General features: G+C 41.5%; 1 protein-coding gene across 1 annotated transcript in view; it reads right to left on the bottom strand.

Moving 5' to 3' along the window:
• Nucleotides 1-21,170, bottom strand: part of LOC116704602 (leucine-rich repeat and fibronectin type III domain-containing protein 1-like protein) — a 202,054-nt gene that overhangs the window by 127,879 nt on the left and 53,005 nt on the right. The gene's annotated exons all lie outside the window — the stretch shown is intronic.

Genomic DNA, 21,170 nt, shown 5'->3' with positions numbered 1-21,170 from the left:
CACGGATTTAATTGGATTTATTTTTCATTTGTGACAGGATAAAAGACTGAAGAAAAAGGAAGAGAACATCTGATATAATACCATACTATTGCGATTGTACATACACTTAAATGACAACTTTTTTCTGAAGCGTGGAGCGTGTTTTTGAAGTTGAAAACACTTTTCTAAAAAAACGTCCTTCGTCGAGTGCTTTTTTGAAAGCAGACCAATGATAAGCAGAATAGCCTGACCTGTCGTTTCCATAACAACGAGTTACAGGATATGACCGGGTGCTCCCTGTCATTATCTAACATTAGCACCTCTCTCTCTCTCTCTCTGTTCTTCCTCTAGCTCACTCCACCACTTTGTTTATCTATTGTTAGCACCACTCTCTCTCTCTGTTCTTTCTCTAGCTTGCTCCACCACTTTGTTTATCTATTGTTAGCACCACTCTCTCTCTCTGTTCTTTCTCTAGCTCGCTCCACCACTTTGTTTATCTATTGTTAGCACCACTCTCTCTCTCTGTTCTTTCTCTAGCTCGCTCCACCACTTTGTTTATCTAACGTTAGCACCTCTCTCTCTCTCTGTTCTTTCTCTAGCTTGTTCCACCATTTAGTTTTATATTACATTTTTTCTTATCTTATCTTACATAACGTTAACACTGCTCCAACATAGCACTCTCAACTTGAATAAATGCTGCTTAAAAGTTATAACGTTGTTGATGAAATGTTATGTAGTTCTTGACAATCGTTCCGGACCTCTGACCTGGAATAAAAATCCAATGCGGACCTTTGAGGGAAACGTTAGAGAACCGCTGCTCTGTATAATACTTTAACCCCTGTGTTGACTTCCCGTCGATAAGCACTTTTGGCACATCCACCACCAGTATTAAGTTCAACAAATTCAAGGCCAACAAACCTCATTAATTAATTAACAAACTACATAGATGTACAAATTAACAAACTGGAACAGCTCATGACTGCACTGTGGTCGTGCACAGCAGTAACACAGGGAGGACTGGATGTTCATTTCTCTCTGGGAATGCCACTACTCCAAAGTAGGTCAGAGTCAAACAGTCTGTCGCAGTGTGTGTGTGTGTGTGTGTGTGTGTGTGTGTGTGTGTGTGTGTGTGTGTGTGTGTGTGTGTGTGTGTGTGTGTGTGTGTGGGTGGGGAGTTGTATGAAGCACTTTGTGCAACATTTACATGTAGATAAAGGGCTATATAACTAAACTAAATGATTGACTGACTGATTAGGTAGACAGCCGAGACACATCGCCGTTCACACCTGTGTCTATTGTGCGTCTCCAGATTTATTGAAGCTATAAGTGCCACGGCGCATCATACTTACTGCTATTATTATTATGAATCATAATTATTTAGATCTGTATCAGTGTCTCTGTCTCCTAACCGGCAATAACTGATGGCCGCCCACCGAGAGCCTGGGTCTGTCTGGGGTTTCTACCTGTAATAAGGACGTTTTCCCTCGCCACTGTTGCACCAAATGCGTGCTCCTGGGAAATTGTTGGGTCTATTAAATTGTTGGGACTATGAAATTGTTAGGTCTATGAAATTGTTGGGTCTATGAAATTGTTAGGTCTATGAAATTGTTGGGTCTATGTGTAGAGTGTCCTGAGATTTACTCCTGTTGTGATTTGACACAAAAAATAAAAGTGAATTGAATTTCTTGTGTTCCCATTTCATTACTGCCTAGGTCACTTCCTCTAGAAGCCCAATGAGACGATTGTGTTGATGCAAATGGAGATATCTCTGTCCGCAGAATCCAACACATATCTCATCCGTACAGGCCTAACACGGTCACATTTCGGACACTTTGTCCAACTCGTCTTAAGATGGGCAAGTAATGCACAACAAACAACCAGCACGTCCTTTTAAAACCCAGAGTCTTTACATTAAACATCTGAACAAACACAAACTTATGCTGTAGAGTACATTAGAATAAGATTTTATAGACCTGACTTGGCCCCGGACCTGGTCTAATGAGTTAATTATAGACATTGTCCATTTTATATTCTTCAAACTTCCTGGTGAAGCAAGACTGATAGATAATGTTAAAGGGGGGCGATGCAGTTTGGGCCGTTTCTTTGTTTTTTTTGCTGGCAGGTTTCTGTATAGAGCCCCCCTACATGGTTTTCTGTATAGAGCCCCCCCTACAGGTTTCTGTATAGAGCCCCCCCTACAGGTTTCTGTATAGAGCCTCCCTTACAGGTTTCTCTATAGAGCCCCCCATACAGGTTTCTGTATAGAGCCCCCCCTACAGGTTTCTGTATAGAGCCCCCCTACAGCTCCTATGTTTACCTGTGTCTGACCCCTCCCTCGGTCAGTCTAACGTTTCCGCTTTCTCTAATCCTCCAACAATATTTTTTTTTTCTGCATCGTCGGTCAAAAGTTGCAAGGGGTTGTTTTTCCGCTCACAGGCGCTAGGGGGGAGGGAGACGACCACTATTCAACTCGAAAAAAGTCATACAACCATTCCTTGACTCCTAAGCTGTTCAGATAAGTTAAATTAAGATAGAAAAAGCTACACAGTTCCCCTTTAATCCCCCCCAAAAATGGATTTTGCATGATTCCTTGATTCCTGGTTCAACTGACAGTGACTCGACACTTGAGCCTCCTCAGTGTGAAACTAACTGCTAAAGTTTAACTACATCGCAGAGAACTCAGTTCCTTTTTTATGATGCTTGAATGAAAAAGTTTCACACGCAACCCACCAACTGTAGGTAGTCACTTATAATCTCGGTATCATGTAGATTTGACTTTATCTCCGTTTGTGCAGGATTTAGAATTAAGATCATAATCATGAATCATACAGCATCTTTGAATTGCACACAATAGAATGGAATCTGATTGGATTAGAGAAGCAGGGACATCTAAAGGTCCATGAAAGACAGTGATCTAATCATTTCAATCTGATCCTCACTTCACGGTTTCTCGCTATCCAACCGACATCTGAATCAAGCGTCAACCGTCGTTTCTGGCTCTGGGTGACGAACAGCCCAACCCCCCCACCCCGTCTGATCTTTCCCAGAGTGCTGCATGCATGGATGTCAATATTGATGATGGCAAACAGCGAGTATGTTGACGTTTTCAGTTTTCAAGTCGGGACGGCAGAGTGTATGCATCAGAGGAAGCCCCTTTGTACTGTAGAGGCCAATGTGTCTGGTTAATGAGACTGTGGTTCAGACCCGGACAGCACGGCCTGATGGGAAGGATGCCGCTGCCGCTCTGGTGTTATTAAGATGAAAGGAGAGATAAGTGCACGGGGGAGAGTCGGTCTGCCTTTGTTCACGCTTCTCTGTCTGCAGTCGGCTCTGCTGACATTCTCTTCCATTCAGCTGTGAATGGGCTTTGGGAGATGGAGGTTTGAGCTTCTGATTGGTAACTGAACAATGACTTTATTTATTATCGTCTTCAGCAGATGACAAGTATGTGTCAGTGTATAGACCAGGCTGTTCTCATAAACCATATGTTTAAAAACTAGAAAAGACTGAGGCACTGTAATTCACATGCATTCCACATTTTTGTTGTTTTAATTTTTTATTGTTGTTGCTGTACGCACCACAATGACTGCTGTTGACTAGCAACGTGGCTAACCGCTTAAGGAGGAGATCAGCATGGAGGGGTGAGACTTAACTTTCAAGCCAGTTAGCAAAGTCTGCTTCCTGGGGAAAACAAAAGACTTTCACCCAGGAAATAAGTGTTCCTTGGGAGTTGTTAAATCCACACTAGGAACTTTTTCCTAAACTTAACTAGCCATTTTGGTGCCTAAACTTAACTGTCATCAACGCATCGTAACGCAGCGTAATTTCAGCATCTCATACTAGTCCAACCGTTGTCTCTCTTAATACAACATTGTGTGACGGTGACAGACACTGACCAAGCGTCCGTATTTTACGTGTTCGGAGTGACATTGGGTTGGTTTAGATACCAAAACTACTCAGATAAGTTTATGAAAACATTGTGGTTTGAGTTACAATCCAACAATACTCCATTTCTTGACGTGTTATGTGACGTGACGCAGAACATGACATAGCTCTGTTTGTTTAGTGAAGTAAAAAATAAACAAATTGCTTTTTACATTTATGTCCTGAGACAGAGACAGAACCCCCCAGTCTTCTGGGTGAAGGTCCTGCGTTTGCTTGACACATCCACCCCCCCAACGTCCCTCCTTAAGCAGAAATGTGGCGCTCTACTTTGTTACCTTACTTCCTGCTTTGCTCCTGTAATAAGTTATACGGCCACTAGAGGGAGGCACCACTATGAACATAAATATATGTAGTAATTACTGGATGGATAGAAGGATGGATAGATAGAAGAAGGGATAGTGGCTTGTGGTTGGAGGTAGAGTTGCCTGTAGGTGTACATATGTGACAGTTAGAAGTTTTGCATGGATGAATAGATAGATGGACAGATGGATGGATGGATGGACAATTGGATGGATAGGGGGATGGATGGATGGATGGATGAATGGATGGATGAATGGATAGGTGGATAGATGGATGAATGGATAGATGATAGATAGGTGGATGAAGAGATAGATGGATAGATAGGGGGATGGATAGATAGATGGATGATAGATTGATGGATAAATAACCGGAGGATAGATGGATGAAATTACTGATGCATGGCAAGATGGAGGGCTAAAGAATGGGATGGTGTATGTATGGATTAATTGATGGATAGAGGATTGTATGAATAGGTGGATGGATTAACATCTAAAGGATAGATAGATGGATGGATGGAAAAATTATAGATGGTAGACAGACTAATGCATTAATGGATGCACAGATGTACAGGCAGGCTGATTCATGAAAGGATGGACGTGTGAATATTGGGGTGGAGAGGTGGACGAATGATGGATAAATAGATCCAATCCCAGACTTCCTTCTCTCCCTCCCTCTCTCTCTCTCTCTCTCTCTGACTCAACAAACATGTGGTGTGAACACAGATGGAATTAAGAGCTTTAAAAAGAAAGACGAGAAGAGTTCTCCTCTGTGCGATGACAACTCACTCCGATTCTATTAATAACCATCAGCCTGATTAAGTCACTAATCCTGTCTGTCCTCAGCTCCGCTGATTAACACAGGAACACACACGTCCGCGTGAAGACAGCGGAACAACTGCAATCTTTAAACGGCTAACCTAGTACTATACGATAGTGGAGCTTTAGAGCTTGTTGGCATGTTTAACAGCTAGCGTGATGCTTCTTCTAAAATCCCAATTAGTTCAGTTCAGCAAGCTGCTGTTTTAAACTGTCTTGCTCATCTTGAGTAAAACACTCGTTCGATGGTTGATACAAGTACTGATACCAAAGGAAGCACTTGGGGTTTTGGTGGAGCGGGGTTGAGATCTCCACTTTGGAGCAAAAGTGAAATTTTTAAACGTCAAACATCTCAGTTTGTCGGGAATTTTTCTGCAACAATTTGGGACCTTCCTGCGTCAATTTTGTGGTAAAAATGTCTTTATGTAAAGAGAATTATGATAGGGTTTTTTGGGCGTTGCACGGGCCAGTTTTGCTTATGCTAATACCACACTGTAAAAATGCTCAGTTATAAGTATAAGTCCCGCATTGAGAATGTTACTTAAAGGGTAACTACTGTTTCTTTCAACCTGGACCCTATTTTCCTATGTTTTTGTGTCAGAGTGACTGATGGCAACAACAATCTCTGATATTGGTCCATTATTAAGTAAGATGGCTGCAGTTGGCAGCGCCGAAACAAGCTACAATGTAAGTTAGTAGGTCAATTTTCCAGCTTTTGTTTACCTTGAGTGTTTGTTTTGCCGCTGACAGGCGCAGTATAATATTCTCAATTTCTGACAAAATTAAGGAAAGGATCCCTTCAGAGATAGACCTTTAAAACCTCTTTGAGACCTTTCTGTTTACCCAGAAACTGCTCTGAGGTCTCTTGCATTAAACCCACCAGACTCCATTTAAAAAAGGAAGACTTTTAGAGTTTATAGAGCAGACATATTTTCACATATAAATCAGTAAACTATGTCTTTATTTCAACCAAAACTAGAGTTGTGATGGTTGGAAGAGTGGAAAAATGATCCAAAACAGCTTTGCATAGTTTTTTTTCCGTCAACTGTGAATGAAGTGTATTTTATGATGCTAAAATTACTGTTTATAAACATGGAGTCTGGTGGGTTTAATGTTCAAAAAAGGTTCTTAATCTTTAACAGAAAGGTCGCCCTCCTTAGAAATTCTTTGCCATAACTACATGTGTTTTGTGTGCAGAAATCTTAATGTGTAAAAAGTGTGTAAAGTAACTAAAGCTGTCATAGTAAGTAAAAGTACAATATTTATAGAAGTAGAAAGAGGCATGAAAAGAAAAGCCCAAAGTACAAGTACCTAGACATTTGTCCTTAAGTACAGTACTTAGGTAAATGTACTTAGTCAAATTTCACCACTGCTCTTAATTTAATTTTACCTGCAATATTCCCTTGCTGCATTTCTATTCTTTGCAATGATTTTTGTGATTATTTTTTCTAGATACACTTTTGTTTTGTACAGTTCTGCTCTTTTAAAAAAAACCTTTTGGACTAATATGGTCATGTAGCCCAGGTATATGCTAGTGTCTCCATTAAAGACATTAACTGTTTTTTTATTTACTCAGTTTGCGCCTTATTCACATTCACTCATTCCTTCATTTGTACACTGGACAGTTTAAGCACATGATATTACCACTTTCTTTCTTTAAAAAGTTATATTTTATCTATTGTCTTTTCTATTCTTAAAGTGTTGAAAATTACAGGTAAGGGTAGAAAATGGTAAATTGGAAGAGGGTATTGAATGTGTGAGTGTAAATCACTCTTCAGATTAGAATAGCAACACACGTAGCTACAGCACATACAGTGGATGTGAATGAAGCCATGGAGTGTCAGAGAGAAAGAGAGGAAGTGAAGTATCTCTGGAGAAAAGGAGTTGTTGTTTTCTGAGAGAAAAATTCAGCAGGGAGCCGACAGAGGGGCCAGACCCTGGCCTCCATCCTGCCAACACACACACACACACACACACACACACACACACACACACACACACACACACACACCTGATTGGATGGAAATATTCATCATGTCATGTGTTTTTGTGCAAGTTTGTCTATGTTTGTGTGTGTATGTTGGCAGACGCTGGAGGCTGGCAGATGGTCAGGGCTGAGTCTCCTTCCCCTGTGGGTCCCTCAGCTCCCCCCCCCCCCCCCCCCCTTCATCTCCAACTCCAGGGGCTACGTGCCCGTGTTAAGCCCCACCAGAACATCTCCCGGCTGGGCACAGACCTGCACTACCTTCCCTTTGCCTGGAGCCCCATTCCCTTAATGTTCCTGGAGAGCAATCTCACACCTTCATGTGATGTTTCTCACATGGGATTTGTTCAGTGACTGAGGGTTGATGCTGTCTATTACAACGTGAGGATGTATTGGGGCTCTGGGAACAGACTAACATTCGTGGAAAGAGCTTTTCTTTGATTCCTGGTGAGCTGATGCCCCTTACTTTAATTTTCTTTTTCACTGATGAGCTCAGGGCCAACAGGGTCTCAGTGTTGCATCCAAGGATAGGATTTTTTTTTTTTTTAATAAGAACTACATCCATGCATTTCTGCTTGTAAGAATCATTATTTGTTATACATTGGAAAACTGTCTTTGGAAAACAAAACAAAGGCACTTTAACACCACTATTACTCTCTATTTTACTTTGATAATCTCTCAATTTTCATCCCATCTGAATTAATTCACCTCGTCCTGTGACTGAAGAAAGCAACAATGTTTTTGCTGAGCAATGCAGAACTTTATTTGGCAAAAATAAAATTACACTCATCCCTTAGCTTGCTGCTCAGCCTTTAACATAAAAAAAAATTACATTTTAGAAAATGCAGTGTAAGTGGAAATGCACTGTCATGCCTTGGTGATTTCATATTTTACCTAAAACCGAAGGAATGCATGTCAGCAGACCACACACACACACACACACACAACACACAACACACACACACACACTCAACATGCAGTATACCAAAATAAAAAAAATCTTTCCCCGTTTATTTATTCTGTCTCAGTTGTTGGACATGGATTACTTCCTGTTGCATAAAGCTGTATTGTTTTAGTTATGTTCCTCACCTGTCTTGTGCTGCATTGCTTAATAAAAGGACATCTCCTGAGGGCAAACACAAAACAAAGCCCTGTGTGTGAGAACAGGCAGGATCAGAGCGCTGATCTGAAATAAACGTGCGCACCTTAATCATTCGTTAGCAGGAAAAATGCAAAGCTTGTTATCCAATTAATTACAGACAAACTTAGTCTACTACTGAGTTGAATATGAGGAATTTCTGCCGATTTATGAGAGAAAAACTGTTTTATTTCTCTCCTTTTTTGTGTACTTTGGTTTTGTTATCGGAAAACTAAAAATAGTCGTGCTCGTGCCTAAGATTGACCCCAGAAAGAGGTTGAAAAATACAAAAGGTCTCATTTGCTGTTGTACCTGAAAAAAAACAGAAATAAAAAAACAGCGGCAATTGAGGATGCAGTAATGATGTTTATCTGTTAATTAAACAATAGATTGTCACACACACACACACACACACACACACACACACACACACTTCTCGAAGGCCACAGACACCCGGATTAAGCGGCTCACACATCTCCGTTTGATGATTGTGTAATGATGTTTACTAGTAATCATTCTACAAAAATAGAATTACTAAAGTATAAATCCATGTGCTTTGATGTCAGAGAGAGAAGATTTAAAACTAAACAACCCAATTATTGACTAAATGGCCTTGGTAGCAGAGGCAGCAGCTATTGGGAGATTTTATGAAGTGAATTTCAGAAACTAAAAGGAGGTACTGTAGCTCCCTGCAGTGGGTGGTTGGGGGGGGGCTCCTTCCTGCTGCAGAGGAAAACATGCATGTTACGTTCTGGATTTGAACTCAACCAGTATGACACATCTAAATCATCTTTGAGTTATAATACCAGCTGCTCACTTTAAAATAACTTCACACCAACACCTAATGAGATCATTTTACAAAGGGGGGCCGGGGGGGGGGGTCTAGTGTTGATAACGCCTCCTCCAATTAGCAGTCATACAGTCAGAGGGAGTCTGAACAATGGATGGATGGCCTCAGCCCTTCGGTCCTCCGGCCCGTGACAGCCCAGTTCAGACCAATCGGTGGCCAGGATGGCTCAGTGGTAGAGCGGGCGCACATGTACGCCTCGACCCAGAGGTCTAGGGCCCGAATCTGACCTGTTACGATTTCCTGCATGTCTTGCCCCTCTTTCTCACCCAACTGTCCTGTCAAATCTTAAATTGCAGAAAGGCCCAAAAAAATAGTCGTTAGAATAAGTAAAGTTAAGACCAATTGCGATAAGACAGCATCATCTCCATAACAACGACTCAGTATTTCTGTTCTGACTTCTAGGCTTTTTTGTAGCTAAATGTATCATTTGCTGCATGTAAATATGAATGAGGATAAAGTTAGTGACAGTGGACACTTGCTACATTCACATTTCTAGTGAAAACATGTTTAATTTCTCGGATTTGCTGCTTTGTACCCTAGCGCTCACTCTCTTTCAGTACAGACACGCTGAAGACACTTCAGTTCAATTTACTTTCATTGTCATTGACACAATGTGCAGGCACATACGTAACCAAACCTAAGTCGTAGTCTCCACACTCCAACGAACACAAACTCAGCACGATTAAAAGACACATTATCATCATCTACATCATCTCCAGGCTCAGATGAGTTATACTGTAGACATCGGGACTTGTGCAAATGACATAGCAATAATAGTATATGTCAGGGCTGTTCCTCCTTTGTAGAGTCCAAGACAAGTCCCCTCCTAAACTGTGTATCACTTTCCTTTCAATATTATTATCAACATAATAAAGACACCTGGACTCGGCCGAGACCAAAAGCCGTATTTGGCAAGACCGAGACAAGTCCAAGACCATAGGAAAAGGGTCTAGAGTCCGACCCTAAGTACTACAGCCCTGGTACATGTAGAGCTTGTGCAAATGGTTTAGTTAAAGGGCAAATGGTATATTAAAGTACTTGTGCAAACAACATAGTTAAGTGCACCTTTCACCTAAAGTGAAAACGTCACCAGTGATGAAGTTGAAGGCGTTTGGCCGAGCGACTGACTGACTGCTCCTATCCACCAATCGGAAGCGAGCCAGCGGGACCTGTCAGTCAGTCAGACGAGTCTATCTGGAGGAAGTGGGAGGTGGGCTGTGGGTGAGTGCGCCCGTTTGATGAGCCATTTCCTGGCTGACTGATGGTGTTTTGAATGCCCGATGAGGTGGATGATTCGGTCGAGTGCATCGGCGTCCCTGAGCTGAAAGACTGAACTCGTTTTCGGTTTACAGACTGAACATCAAACCTGCCCTCTCTCTCTGTTTAGTCACTTCTATATTCTATTGTCCTCTCTTTCTTCACTTCTCGTGTCATATCCCTCTCTCCCCTTGTCATGTCTAAGTGACTGACGGGATCAACAACCTTTGACACGGGTCCAGTATTAAGCTGCAGACGGCGAAACAAGCTACAATGTAAGTTAATAGGACAATTGCACAGCTTTTGTTTACCTTCACCTTTCCTGTCCTTAGCCCAACTGTCCCGTTATAAAGGAGACGTTTAACGTCAATAACAACACCAAAGACACCTCACCAAGAGTCCGTATTTCACGCAATGGGACTAAGAATGCGTTGGGTTTTCAGACTTACTGTAAGAGCATTGAAAAAAATGTCAAAGAATGAATAGTAAAAAGTGTAAATAAATGTAGATAAAAGTGTCACAAAATGAAAGAAATCATTGTGTTGGTGGAAACGGGGTATGGGACAACGGCTTGGATGAAGAGAGGAAACCACCAACGAATGATCGGATGAGTGGAGCGATCCTCCGCCCTCCGCTGAGGACAGATAACAACATCACAAGGACACAGAGACAGGAAGCATGTCCACACATAAATCTGCTTTCCATTATTCGTTGCTTTTACTACAGAGCGAGAAGAGTTCAGACTATAAATCCCGGGTCATCGCTGTCGGTGTGTGTTCATTTCTATAAACGCTCCGTGGAAATCCATCACCGACCGGTACACCGCTGCTCTACAGGATGGGCGTTCAAGAGAGAGAGAGAGAGAGAGGAGAGAGAGAGAGAGAGAGAGAGAGAGAGAGAGAGAGAGAGAAAGTCTGAGGTGATGAATCACAGAGGAAGGTCTGCTCTGAAATACGTGGCTCTAAATCAAACTGTTAAACTCCGACACGACAGAGGAGGAATAGTGCGAAGACAGATGAGAGACCCAACGAGTGAGGTACAAAAAGATATAAGGGATAGTGACTCTGTTACAGGATGAATGGGAAGTTCGACTATGGTGTCATCACAGTTTCATTTGTCAGAAAAAAACCCTCATATAAAACCATTTAGCACTCAGACTGAACGGGAGCGTGCCTACGTTCCCACAGTCCTACCTTCCCACGTTTCTAAGACTCTTTTTTTTCCAGAATTAGACCCTGTGTTGTGTTTCCACATCTTTTTATCAGATTATACCCCCCTTTCTCCCAATTTGGGGCTAGGGTTAGGCCTATTCCGTGATCACAGAACGATTATGGTAGCTTGTGTTGGAGCTCAAATCCTGCTCCGGTCTCAGGGTCCAGATGAATACACTCAGAAACTAAGATGTTGATGAATGATCATTTATTCAATGGAATCTTCCAGAGACAAGTCATGAAACTCAGCATGCAGCAGTCACAGAGTTGTCTGACCATCCTCACTCAGTCTTACCCTCTTTATTTACTTCAGGGCGAAAGCTCATTAAACCTTGTGCCTGTTCTCCTTGTCTCCCCAGATAAGATGTGGCCTTCACTCCAACCCTGCAACTGTCTCTCCCTAGGACATCCTGACCTGCTTTAGCAACAATAGTTACACTAAGGATTCAGTTAGTTGCACAAGCACAGTGTCCACTTCTGATATTCTCAAATTATTCATGGTAAATATGTGGTTAATCGTACTATGTGGTAAATCAAATCCGCGCAGGGACGCGGGTCAGGCGGGTGGATGGGTCAACCAACACAGGACTGTCAAACCCCGGAGACCGTGTCCCACGTGTTGGAGTTCCTGTCCGAGTCATTCTCTTCCTAACCACATTGTCCCGTTGTCGGCGTGTCCTGCGGGTGACGGTTCCTTTCCCCGGTCTTTTTTTGTCCCGTTGTTATGGCCGGTGTGTGGCGTTTCATTTCCACGCCCCCCAGAGACCGTGGATCGTGTCCCTGCACCCGTGGATAGTGTCCCGTGTGTGGCGGTCTTTCCCGTTGTTGTGGCTGGCGTGTGGCGTTTCATTTCCACACCCCCCAGAGACCGTGGATCGTGTCCCTGGACCCGGGTCCTGCGTGTGGCGGTTTTGTCCCATTGTTGTCAACGGCGTGTGGCGTTTCATTTCCTTGTTGTTGCGTCCCCCAGAGACCGGGGATAGTGTCCTGGCGCGAGTTGTTGTCACCGTCCCGCGTGTTGCGTTTCATGTCCCCGTGAAATGGTCACGTTCAAAAATCGTGACATCAAAATAACGTGATGACGAAATGGCGTAAGACCCGGTTGGATCTTCACGCTCTTATAAGGTCAATGTGGTGCTGACAGTAATAAACACGTGAAATACATAAGACATACAGAGCTTTCTTAGCCATATGCATGAGTGGTTCGTGAGAACACCTCATGTCCAGTTAAAGCCATCAGCCTCTCATCATCACAATTTTTTTTTTCCTTTTATACTTGTTTATACTTTTCTGTTCCCTGTATCTGTCTTTTATTGTCTGTAAAGTGTCCTTGAGTGTTTAGAAAGGCGCTGTTAAAAAAAATGCATTATTATTAATCATTCATACACATTTCTTGCCATTGTTTCATCAGTTTGCATGAATCATTTGTCATTTCCTCCTAAAATAAGCACAGGACTGTGGTAAATATTGTTAATGAGGTCTACTTGCTGATTGGCTGATTGTTCTCCTGCCTTCTGTCATTGGTCCTGGTTTGTGCAGCACTTTATAATTGTAGTTTTGAAAGGTGCTACGCAGTATAATGAAGTTTTTTTATTATTATTATTATGTTGATGATAACTTTGACTGACTGTTTCATTTCTTCGGTTGATATCGGTACATGCAGCATTGGCTCGGTTGTAGTTCCCCAAAAAAAATAATGAATTTAATGAAATGACTTCAATTCGTCAAAGAAAACAAAGCAAACCGAGCACTTTGGCACACTTCTGTTTTCATTTCTTGTCGTCATTTCATCAATGCAACTGTGACAAGAACACAATCACATTAAAACAGCTTTTCTGCTGTTTTCACTCCCCCAGAAAAAAAATATTGCATTTTGTTTCAGCGAATTGCAATAACATTAAAAGTCCTATTTGCTGTAATGACATTAGAAAGACTTCTCTGAGTGTTGCAGTGGATCCAGAAGAGATTAAAAAGCCAGGAGGAGTGGTGATGAATCTGCTAGGGTTGTCGTTCCCTCTGCACAGAGAAAGGTTGCAGTAATAAACCCAGCCAGATGGAGAAATACGGCATTATGATGGAAATGAGACATTGCTGTTGGCCGGGGACAATATTGATAATGCTGCTGATGATAAAAATCACAATAACCACAGTTATGTTTTTTAATGACCAAGAGAAAGAATCGGTGCTATCAGCGGAGATATGATGAATATGAATATGAGTGTCGGACAGCTGCGTAGACGTTTACCCTCGTCTTGTCTCCCCGTCACAAATTAAAAATCAACACTTTTGTTGACGCTTTTTAATCAATGTTTAACTTTTTCATAAGTTTTTGTCCCTTTTTTCAATGTTTGTCACTTTTTATGTCCAACACTATGTAACACTAACTTATTAACTTTAGTTTTACAGTCATTTTTGGAATTTATGGTCAATAAACCTCATTCATAGGATATTATACCTAATGTTTGAGTTAGAAAAGTAGAAATTATGAATTATTTAGACTAAAATTAACCCTTGGGTTGTCTTCCTGTTGAAATTAAAAATCAACACTTTTGCTGATGCTTTTTTTTGATTTTTTTAACATTTTCTTACATTTTTGTACCTTTTGTCAACACTTTTGACGCTTTTTTTTTACTACGTAACACTATCTTATTAACTTTAGTTTTACAGTTATTTTTGGGATTTATGGTCAATAAACCTCATTTATAGGAAATTATACCAAATGTTTGAGTTAGAAAAACAGAAATTAGGAATTATTGAGACTAATAGTTAACCCTTGTGTTGTCTCCCTGTCAAAACTGAAACACTTTTTTCAATGTTTTTAACTTTATCTAACGTTTTTGTCCCTTTTTTCAACACTTTTGACGCTTTTTTTAAAGTTCAACACTATGCAACACTAACTTATTAACTTTAGTTTTACATATATTTTTAAAATGTATGGTCAATAAACCTCATTTATAGGAGATTGTACCTAATGTTTGAGTTAGAAAAGCAGAAATTAGGAATTATTTAGACTAAAATTAAAGGAATGGATGTTGATGGATAATCACAGACTGGAATATGTCAACTTTTACTCAATACTATTTCAACAACACTTCAATTTGTTTTTTCAAATACTATAAAATTGACTAAGACACCCCAACATTAATGAAAGTAGAGATTTGTACTTGCCAAAGAGCGTTGTGTGGAATCAATCATGTTATTTTGGGGAATTAAAAAGAACATTGATACAGGAAAACGGGTCAATTTGACCCGACATGCGGGTTAACATGGTTCGGAAATCAGCTGCAACGTGCTCAAATAAACACAGCCCTTCAATGTGTTGAGTGGATATTTTTTTAAACTGCTGTTGGTGTGTCTGTTTGAACAATCAGGTGCTTTCGAAGCAGCCTGGCTGCGTAAAGCACGACAAACTTATTTCCACATCGTTTCTCATTAAAGAGCGTTGACCTTCCAAACTCGACTCCCACTTCAGCGATTTTACGAGCTAATTGACTTTTAAAAGAGAGAAAAAAGAAATGCTGATTGGGATTTTCTGAAAGTAGCCTGTAGAGAATGCAAATGTTTGGAGCATGGCCGGGCTTTTACTGTTGGTCCACTCCGCTCTACAATCATTTTTTTTTTTAAATTGAATTCATCCTACTGGGTTTAATGCGTTGTGTGCTCTGTTTATGTGCTCTGGGCGTCTTATGGCCCGTCCCCCGGCGTGTGGACTCATCTGGACTTTAAAGAAGTTCAATTTGGAGCAGCTTAATGATCAGTGCCCCCGGGACTTCTACCAGCTGAATACACTGCAGCTAAATGAGAGGAAAGCCTGGTTGTTCATCTCGGTGACCGCTTGGAGGAACATTAGTGGGGTGCTTTGTGTGTTTTATTAATGAATTGAAAGTAACAGCAAAGCACTGCATGTGTATGTGCTTGCTGGCTTACAACTGTTTAACCCTTGTGTTCTCTTTCCCATACATAAAAAAACACTTTTTCTCCCCCAATGTCTTTGTCCCTTTTGTTGATGTTTGTCACTTTTGACATTTTAGCCAGTTTTTCCAAACTTTCTTACGCTTACTTCCAGTGTTTTCTTTTCCAGAGTTTTTGTCACTTTTTCCATCATTTTTTACGTTTTTTCCCCCCAATGTTTTGTCGGCTTGTTGACATTTTCGACCTCCCATATTTCTGATATAAAAAACAAAAAAACTTGAAAACGGGTCAAGTTTGACCCCAGGACAACGTGAGGGTTAACAGACTACTAAGGAGCCAATGCAAAACAACGATGCAGTGTTTCAGGGTCAAAAAGTTAAATGTAAAGGCAAACACATTCTGGATAGCAGCGCGTCTAAAAGGCGCCGCTTGGTCCGGTGCCTTTGGCGTTTGTTACGGATGCAAAAAGTCTCCTTCATGCATGATACTTTTCCATATGTGTGTTTTTTCACGGCAGGGATCGCCTCGTTTCCCAGCATTGCTCCTTAGTGGGCTTGTCACCAGCATTTAAAAGCTTCTGCACCTGATTGGACGCATGCATTGAGTGGCTCTGTCTGCTTCTGGATTAATAATGATGTATACTTTATTACTTTATAATGGCTATATTGGCGCTTGGTTTGGAATTTAATCTCTTATTTTTCAAAACAATTAAAAAAGTGTTTCTGAAAACATTTCATGTGAGAAGCAGGCTGCAATGTGTTTTCATTTCAGATCAACGAGGGTCAGTTTTAAAGATTTCCGCGAACTTTTGAGCCTAGTCGTCCTCTCCTCATTTGCATTCAACTTTATCTCAGTGACTGCTATGCTGCTACTGTAACGACAGAATTTCCCCGTCGTGGGATAAATAAAGTATAATCTAATCTAATCTACAAACCCCTGTCTCCTGGGTCAAAGTCCTGAGTTGTTTGACCCTCCACCAATCCCATTTTACCTCCTTATGCAGATTTTCGGTCTTTCATACGACCCACTACTGTCACTGTTAATACTTAATACTATATCATCTTAACAGCGCCACGGTTGATCTGCTGCTATGCTGGGGGGGGGGGTTCCATACAGATTCTAAAGGGAGATTTCTGTTTTAGTTTCTGGCGCTGAGTATTCTCACTTTCCCGGACCTTCCTTCACACGCTGTGGAAGAAGGTCTGGCTAGTCCATTCTGGGAGAAAATGCTCTGGTTGGTTGGCATTTCTTTAACCCTTGTGTTGTCCTCGGGTCAACTTGAGCCGTTTCACAGTGTTTTATATAAGAAATGTTACATTTCTTTCAACCAAATTGCCCCAAAATAACATGGAGGTAAAATTAATGATTTCTGTCATTTAATTTTTTGGGTGTTTTATTTATTCTTATATAATTTGAATTCTTTTTTTATGGTTTGTATCCGGACTAAACTAACATCTACCCATCTGTGATCCACTCAGCATCCGCTGATCGGAACTATGAGTCAAAATGATTCCTAATTTCTGCCTTTTTAACTAAAAACTCATGTATAATTTGATATAAATGAGGTTTGTTGACCATGAATTCCAAGAATCCGTGTAAAACCTATTATTAAACCAGCTCCGGTTTTTAAAAATAAGCCCCAAAAGCTGAAAAAAGTGACAAATAAATCAGAAAAAAACTACAAAAACATTGGAAAAGCACAAATAAAAGTTCAGTTTTGACCTGGAAGGACAAGTTCATGGTTAACGGGAAGACAACACAAGGGTTAAACCACTCACACAGCACTGAGCCGCTGAATAACAGCCTGGGGAATAACTTGTTTTGTTGGAACATGTACGGTCAACAGTTCAGTTGTATGACAGACAACTAGTCCAGCTAGCTGTCTGGATTTACCCTGCAGAGATCTGAGGACCAGGTAACCATGGTCCTCAGATTGGACAGATAGTCTAGCTAGCTGTCTGGATTTACCCTGCAGAGATCTGAGGACCAGGTAACCATAGTCCTCAGATTGGACAGATAGTCTAGCTAGCTGTCTGGATTTACCCTGCAGAGATCTGAGGACCAGGTAACCATAGTCCTCAGATTGGACAGGATAGTCTAGCTAGCTGTCTGGATTTACCCTGCAGAGATCTGAGGACCAGGAACCATAGTCCTCAGATTGGACAGATAGTCTAGCTAGCTGTCTGGATTTACCCTGCAGAGATCTGAGGACCAGGGAACCATAGTCCTCAGATGGACAGATAGTCTAGCTAGCTGTCTGGATTACCCTGCAGAGATCTGAGGACCAGGTAACCATAGTCCTCAGATTGGACAGATAGTCTAGCTAGCTGTCTGGATTTACCCTGCAGAGATCTGAGGACCAGGGAACCATAGTCCTCAGATTGGACAGATAGTCTAGCTAGCTGTCTGGATTTACCCTGCAGAGATCTGAGGACCAGGTAACCATAGTCCTCAGATTGGACGGATAGTCTAGCTAGCTGTCTGGATTTACCCTGCAGAGATCTGAGGACCAGGGAACCATAGTCCTCAGATTGGACAGATAGTCTAGCTAGCTGTCTGGATTTACCCTGCAGAGATCTGAGGACCAGGGAACCATAGTCCTCAGATTGGACAGATAGTCTAGCTAGCTGTCTGGATTTACCCTGCAGAGATCTGAGGACCAGGGAACCATAGTCCTCAGATTGGACAGATAGTCTAGCTAGCTGTCTGGATTTACCCTGCAGAGATCTGAGGACCAGGGAACCATAGTCCTCAGATTGGACAGATAGTCTAGCTAGCTTTTTGGATTTACCCTGCAGAGATCTGAGGACCAGGGAACCATAGTCCTCAGATTGGACAGATAGTCTAGCTAGCTGTCTGGATTTACCCTGCAGAGACCTGAGGACCAGGTAACCATAGTCCTCAGATTGGACAGATAGTCTAGCTAGCTGTCTGGATTTACCCTGCAGAGACCTGAGGACCAGGGAACCATAGTCCTCATGAAGCCACCAGAGTTTAAATTTCCAATACAGAGAAAGTGGAAGGAAATGGACATCGGCAAAAATACCTGCCTCCAATGGAATTTCCTGGGGCACCGGAGCAATTGGGGAATTGGAAAGCCGTGGATATAGACTAGGCCCTGAGAGACCCTGACCAAGCATCAGTATTTCATGAGTTGGGAATAAGAATGGGTTGGACAGACCCGGTTTAACAGAGCAGCGTGTGCAGGTTGCATGGTTATAATTACATGCAGTAACATGTCTGCACCTTCAATCGTTACGTGCAACCTGTCGGGAAGACATTCAGCAGCAATAATAGGATTATGTGTTTCCCGTGCAGTACAGCGGAGGTCACATGGAAAATCCTCCTGAGTCAGTAGTCAATGAGGGTGATCAATTGATTTGGAAAAATAAGATTAAGTTCTACAGCCAGATGAGTCTCTCAGTCATGTACATGGGTTGTGAGGGGGAGTGGAGTAGACAAGCTGCAGTGAAGATCAATACTACAAGAGGTTGACTAGATAATCATTAAGAGTAATAGGTTGGTATTTATTTAACAGTCCTCTTCCAAAAACCATCATCATCAACTATGTGAAAGTTCAGCGGACAAAACATGGGATGTGCATCAATCCAGAACAATTAATTCACTCAAAAATATCTTCAATTTCACATCATTAAATGTTTGTTGTGAAAGTGATCCCTATTTTCACCTCTTAAACTACACTTCATAGAGCCAGCAAATGGAATAAAATACGCTTTAAGGTAAATAGTTTTGAAAAGGTTTTGTAATAACATCTTTTAACCCTCTGAGGATGAAAAACTCCTACCCAGAAGTGGTTCTACAAAGTGTTATTATAGATTTATTATACTTTAAAAAGTATTTAAATGTATACATATATAACACTACTTTTGTGAACCTAAGACTTTGGTCATTTCAAGCCCCACAACTGTTTGTCCACATGAGTACAGGTGTGCTTTCATGAGATTTAAGGAATTCCAAATGTATCTTTAGGGACAGATTTTCTCTTTACTCAGGGACAAATTTGGACCTCACTACACAGAAAGCTGAGTGTGTTCCAAACATTAGCATCAGTGTAAGAGCCAATTAGTGCTGTTAGTATATATAAGAACCAATCTTAGGTTCCTCTGGTGCAACCCCGGAGCACATTTAGTTTTTGGCGACACAGCGACACAAACACACCCGGACACACGCACAGCAACACCACATAAGCATACATAAAAGCAGTAATTTGTCTGGACTATTAACTTATATCTCATGGAAATAAATAGAACCAATGGTGTTAATTACAAATATGACTTGGACTTTCCGTGATCAAAAAAAGGTAAAAAGTGAGTCAATGACTCTACCCGTGGAAAGGCACCTCAGGGGCTTGAAGCTTTGGCTCAGCCTCTACAATCAGTTTATATGAAAACACTTTAAAAGGGGAATTTAAGAAGTTGTTGAAAAATCCAGAGGATGCCCTTATACGTTCATCAGAGGGTTACAATTTCCTGTGTTTCTTTTACTAGTACACTGCCTGTAAAAAGAACCAAAGGACACTGCGCTTTCATAGGTCCTGAGCAATACAACTGCCATGTCATAGGCTGCATCTCAAGTTGATTATTTTAAAGCTCCTCACTTGAACCAGAATTTGTTCGGGGCCTCCTTCGTGAAGGCCCTCTCAAAGCTCTTATTCCTGCCCAGAGTAGCTACGATGGAGGATCGGAGCTATGAGCGAGGATACGCGAGAGCAACCCTTCGGGAAGCCATGTAGCTAACTCCACCCAAACCGCTGACGATGACGCTTCAGATGAAAGGACGTCTCATCCCTCTAAAAAACACATTTCCTAGTTTCCTCTATCCTTGCATGATTCCCTTGCGTCTCTCCCATGCTTCCTCAGTGGGAAGGGAGGCAAGTGAAGGAACCGGGGAAGTAGTTTTATAACCAGGGATGTACCCAAAGTTGCATCCCATAACAACGCCATACACACCCCTGCCAAGGCATTTAGCAAACTAACACAACCAAGTTGTTATGCTAAAGTTTTGGTAAAAACAGTGATTGATTAGGTAGCGCCATGTGGCTTTCATATGGATAAAAAATAAGTCCTGACAAACCCTGAGGAGCCAAAAAGTTATCCACAACAAGACATAACGTGACTCTAAAGGTTTCACTGACATTTGTGTGACATTTAATCCAGAGGCGTCTATCACTTAGGGAAACACACACAATGAAGTCAAGTAAAATGGAATGGCATTCAGTTTCTCAGCTCATCAATACTGAATCACAGGCAGTCCACACTGCTCCAGAGAGCAAGCATCGGAGACGGGGACTTCCTCTAAAACATTCCTGTAATACTAGAAAAACTGAAGAGTCATAAGAGATATAGAGGTTGGAAGGATAGTCTTTTAACGGTTCAAGATATATCACAGCAGGATGATATATCAGACAGGACATGATGAGAGCACGCACGTGTCAAATTTACACTCTGGAGATAATGAGCGAAAGGTTAGGCCGATACATCAGACCGACAAGGTAGTTTTATTAAATATCAGAGTGGTCGAGGTGACGGGGCATTCTCCCTGACCGCTAATACAGAAACTATTCAAAAACCTGACAGAGGTTCATGTCATTTATTACAGACACTGAAGTCCAAAACATGAGGTGAACTAATGGAAAAATGTTCCCTTTAAGTCAAAAGCTCCACTTTCTACTTGCTCTGAGGACTTCCTGAGTTTCCTTTGGTTCTGTTAATGAATGTAATGTTAGACAACAGTTGTATTTTGGGATCTAATAAAGATA

The sequence above is a fragment of the Etheostoma spectabile genome, chromosome 16 (genome assembly GCF_008692095.1).
Source record: "Etheostoma spectabile isolate EspeVRDwgs_2016 chromosome 16, UIUC_Espe_1.0, whole genome shotgun sequence".
In the NCBI taxonomy this organism is placed as follows: domain Eukaryota; kingdom Metazoa; phylum Chordata; class Actinopteri; order Perciformes; family Percidae; genus Etheostoma; species Etheostoma spectabile.
The sequence above is the reverse complement of the archived record's forward strand: the minus strand, read 5'-3'. Positions and strand labels throughout refer to the sequence as shown.